Source organism: Petromyzon marinus, unplaced genomic scaffold (genome assembly GCF_048934315.1).
Source record: "Petromyzon marinus isolate PM22_M1 ecotype Great Lakes invasive population unplaced genomic scaffold, UKy_Petmar_22M1.pri1.0 PM_Scaffold_54, whole genome shotgun sequence".
Classification (NCBI taxonomy): Eukaryota; Metazoa; Chordata; class Hyperoartia; order Petromyzontiformes; family Petromyzontidae; genus Petromyzon; species Petromyzon marinus.
In genome coordinates, this window is record NW_027423546.1 from 165,111 (window position 1) to 170,620 (window position 5,510).

A 5,510-nucleotide genomic window follows, 5' to 3' on the forward strand; every position below is an offset into this window, starting at 1 on the left:
GTGGTGGTGGTGATGGTAATGTTGGTGATGGTGGTGGTGATGGTGGTGGTGATGGTGGTGGTGGTGGTGGTGATGGTGGTGATGGTGATGGTGGTGGTGATGGTGGTGGTGGTGATGGTGATGGTGGTGGTGATGGTGGTGGTGGTGGTGATGGTGATGGTTGTGGTGGTGATGGTGGTGGTGGTGGTGGTGATGGTGGTGGTGGTGGTGATGGTGATGGTGGTGGTGATGGTGGTGATGATGGTGGTGATGGTGGTGGTGATGGTGGTGGTGATGGTGATGGTGGTGGTGGTGATGATGGTGGTGGTGGTGATGGTGGTGATGGTGGTGATGATGGTGGTGGTGATGGTGATGGTGGTGGTGATGATGGTGGTGGTGATGGAGGTGGTGGTGGTGATGGTGATGGTGGTGTTGGTGATGGTGGTGATGGTGATGGTGGTGATGGAGGTGGTCATGGTGTTGATGGTGGTGATGGTGGTGGTGATGGTGGTATTGGTGGTGATGGTGATGTTGGTGATGGTGGTGGTGATGGTGGTGGTGATGGTGGTGGTGGTGGTGATGGCGGTGATGTTGCTGGTGATGTTGGTGATTGGTGGGGGTGATGATGGTGGTGGTGGTGATGGTGGTGGATGGTGGTGATGGTGGTGGTGGTGATGGTGGTGACGGTGGTGGTGGTGGTGATGGTGGTGGTGGTGATGGTGGTGGTGGTGGTGATGGTGGTGGTGATGATGGTGGTGGTGGTGATGGTGGTGGTGATGGTGGTGGTGATGGTGGTGGTGATGGTGGTGTGATGATGGTGGTGGTGGTGATGAAGGTGGTGGTGGAGGTGATGGTGGTGGTGGTGGTGGTGATGGTGATGGTGGTGATGGTGGTGGTGGAGGTGATGGTGGTGATGGTGGTGTTGGTGATGGAGGTGATGATGGTGGTGGTGGTGATGGTGGTGATGGTGGTGATGGTGGTGGTGATGGTGGTGGTGATGAAGGTGGTGGTGATGATGGTGGTGGTGGTGATGGTGGTGGTGGTGATGGTGGTGATGATGGTGATGGTGGTGGTGATGGAGGTGATGATGGTGGTGGTGATGGTGGTGGTGATGGTGGTGATGATGGTGATGGTGGTGGTAGTGATGGAGGTGATGATGGTGGTGATGGTGGTGGTAGTGATGGTGGTGATGGTGGTGGTGATGGTGGTGGTGATGAAGGTGGTGGTGATGATGGTGGTGGTGGTGGTGGTGATGAAGGTGGTGATGATGATGGTGGTGGTGGTGGTGATGGTGATGTTGGTCGTGGTGATGGTGGTGGTGGAGGTGATGGTGGTGATGGTGGTGGTGATGGTGGTGGTGGCGATGTTGGTGGTGGTGGTGGTAGAGGTGATGGGGGTGATGGTGGTGATGGTGGTGATGGTGGTGGTGGTGATGGTGGTGGTGATGGAGGTGATGATGGTGGTGATGGTGGTGATGGTGGTGATGGTAGTGGTAATGGTGGTGGTGATGAAGGTGGTGGTGATGATGGTGGTGGTGGTGATGGTGGGGGTGATGGTGGTGATGATGGTTATAGTGGTGATGGTGGTGATGGTGGTGTTGATGGTGATGGTGGTGATGGTGATGGTGGTGATGGAGGTGGTGGTGGTGATGGTGGTGATGATGATGGTGGTGGTGGTGATGGAGGTGGTGGTGATGATGATAATGGTGGTGTTGGTGATGGTGGTGATGGTGATGGTGGTGATGGTGGTGATGGTGGTGGTGATAGTGATGGTGGTGATGGTGATGGTAGCGATGGAGGTGGTGGTGATGGTGGTGATGATGATGGTGGTGGTGGTGATGAAGGTGGTGGTGATGGTAGCGATGGAGGTGGTGGTGATGATGATGGTGGTGGTGGTGATGGAGGTGGTGGTGATGGAGGTGGTGGTGATGATGATGGTGGTGATGGTGGTGGCGATGGTGGCGGTGGTGATGGTGATGGTGGTGATGATGATGGTGGTGATGGTGATGGCGATGGTGGTGGTGATGGTCGTGGTGATGGCGATGGTGGTGATGGTGGTGGTGATGGTGGCGACGGTGGTGTGGTGATGGTCGTGTGTGTCTGTGTGTGATCGATGCCCGGGTGCGGTCAAGGGATGGCTCCCTATTGCTCAACCACGTTATGTATGCCGATGATTTGGTAATAGCTGCTCATTCAGAGGAGGAGCTGGAGACGCTGCTGCTGAGACTGGAGCGTGCCACTAAGAGGTGGGGCCTTACCATCAGCCCCACCAAAACTAAGCACCTGCCTGGGTATTTTGACCATCGGACACTCCACCCCCACAACTCCCAATCGCTGATGGGGCAGTTGTGGAGAGAGTGGAGAGTTTCCCATACCTGGGCAGTGTGCTTATGACTGGCTCCATTTTCAGTTTTTATCATCGGTTGCGTAAACGCTGTGTGGAAGCTACCTGGTCTGTCGCTCCGCGCTAAGCTTCAGGTCTTCTCGGCCACGGTCATTCCCTCCCTTCTCTACGCTTGCGAAACGTGGACCCCCCAAATGGAACATCTTCGCCGGTTAGAAACATTTAGGCTGGCCTGCCTACGATCAATCCTGGGTTTGACCAGGCTGGATTGTGTGAGGAGCTCACAAATCCTTGAAAGATCTGTGCAAGGTCCCATCGGTGAGCTCCTCCGGCAGGCAAGGCTGCGATGGCTGGGTCATGTAGCCCGCATGCCCAGCCACCGCATGCCGAAACAGCTTTTGTTCGGCCGGATTGAGGGGGCTAAGCGGGCGCGGCACGGGCTAGAGAAGAGATGGAGTGATGTGGTACAGGAGGACGTGGAGCTGAGTGGACTTGCCGATGAGTGGTACCAGCGGTGTCAAGATCGGCCTCTGTGGAGGAGGCTCGTGAAGGATGCTACTGGGCAGTTGGAGGCAGTCGCCCTCCAACAACAACGGAGGGCGGAGGAGCGACGCTCACAACAACGGGCGGAGCGCCGGGTGGCTAAAGCACAGCAGGTTGGCACAGTAGGGGGCACAGGTGGTGCATCAGCCAGTCATCTCAGTCAGTCGACCCGTGGCACCTGGGTCTGCCCCGTGACCTCCTGCCAGCGGGCGTTCGACACTTCACGTGGCCTCAGGGTGCACATAGCCTGGCACAAGCGTCGTGGTGACGTCACCGCCACTTAGTGGCGAATGGCGGTTGTTGTTGTTGTGAGTGTGTGTGTATGTGTGTGTGTCTGTGTGTGGGTATGTGAGTGTAAATGTGTGTGTGTCTGTGTGTGTGTCTGTGTCTCTCTGTGTATGTGTCTGTGTGTGTGTGTCTGTGTGTGTGTCTGTGAGTGTAAAGGTGTGTGTGTGTCTGTGTGTCTGTGGTGTCTCTGTGAGTCTGTGTGTGTCTGTGTGTGTGTCTGTGTCTCTGTGTGTGTGTCTGTTTGTAGCAGCGCAAATGGAGACCCTCACTCACTCCCCACCCACTACCACTCACCAACCCACTCACCCCACCCACCCATCCATTCTACTCACTCACCACCACCCCCACACACCACACACCCACCCACTCACCACTCACCCACCCACTCACTCACCCCCACCCACACACACACTCACCCACCCCCCACCTCCCACCCACCACACCCACACACACTCACTCACCCACTCACCCACCCACTCACCCACTCACCATCACCCACCACTCACCACACACTCACCCCACCACTCACCCACTCACCCACTCACTCACCCACTCACTCACCACTCACTCACCACCCACTCACCCACCACTCACCCACTCACCCACTCACACCCACTCACCCATCACCTCACCCACTCACCTACTCACTCACCCACTCACTCACTCACCCACTCACTCACTCACCAAACCACTCACCCACTCACCCATCCACTCACTCACCCCACTCACTCACTCCCCACCCACTCATTCAACTAACTCACTCACCCACTCACCCACCCACACACTCACTCACCCACTCACGCACTCACTCACCCACTCACCCACTCACGCACTCACTCACTCACCCACTCACCCACCCACTCATTCACTCACTCACCCACCCACTCACCCCACACTCACCCACTCACCCACCCACTCCACCCACTCACCCACCCACTCATTCACTCACTCACCCACCCACTCACTTACCCACTCACTCACCCACTCACTCACTCACCCACCCACTCACCCACTCACCCACTCACTCACCCACTCACTCACCCACCCACTCACTCACCCACTCACCAACCCACTCACCCACTCACCCACTCACACACTCACCCACTCACCCACTCACTCACCCACTCACCCATTCACTCACTCACTCACTCACCTACTCACTCACCCACTCACTCACTCACCCACTCACTCACTCACCAACCCACTCACCCACTCACCCACCCACTCACCCACTCACCCACTCACCCACCCACTCACCCACTCACCCACTCACCCACTCACTCACCCACTCACCTACTCACTCACTCACTCACCCACTCACTCACCCACTAACCCACTCACTCACTCACCCACTCACCCACTCACCCACCCACTCACTCACCCACTAACCCACTCACTCACTCACCCACCCACTCACTCACCCACTCACCCACTCACTCACTCAATCACCCACTCACCCACTCACTCACTCACCCACTCACCCCCCTCTCTGTCTTTCTCTTATCTCTCTCTGCCTCTCTCTCTGGTATCTCTCTCTCTCTATCGCTCCAACAACCCCCACATTCACCCACCCCCTTTTCTCTCTCACTCCCTCTGCCTGCGGAGAGACACGGGGAGACACAGAGTGGAGACACAGAGAGGAGACACGGGGAGACACAGAGTGGAGACACGGGGAGAGACAGAGTGGAGACACAGAGTGGAGACACAGAGAGGAGACACAGAGTGGAGACACAGAGGGGAGACACAGAGGAGAGACACAGAGGGGAGACACGGGGAGACACAGAGTGGAGACACAGAGAGGAGACAAGGGGAGACACAGAGGAAGACATTCAATGCAACCTATAGCTTAATCGCTCATCCACTCACTCAGGCTTTCACCTGGTTAAAAATTACAAAATAAACGGTTTAGTGCGGTGTAGCTTCTGATTGCAAGGCGAGACGTTATATTGGCCTCCACACTGGGGTAGGTGAACCATGGAACTCCGGGAGGGGGGGGGGGTGGAGCAAGCCACATAGTTGACCTGGAAGGCTACGACAGGGCAGTGGTCGAGAAGTCAGGGATGGGGGGGGGGAGGTGACAGTCCGAGGTGATGGAACGCGCTCTGAGAATTCGTCGAGACGGTGAAATCGTTTCACGTGCAGCAAAAGAGGGTCTGGCGTTGGGGGTGGATTGTGACGGTTGGCACTGGGAGGCCTTCATCCAGCAGTGGATCGGCCATAGCTGACCATGACAACGTTGGACTCATTCTATCCCTGGACTCTACTCCTCCCTATTATCGGCGATAATCCGTCGATATTGTTTTTCGTCTCCCCCATCCCCGCGCCTCCGATTGGCTACGTACGGTGCGAAAGAAGTT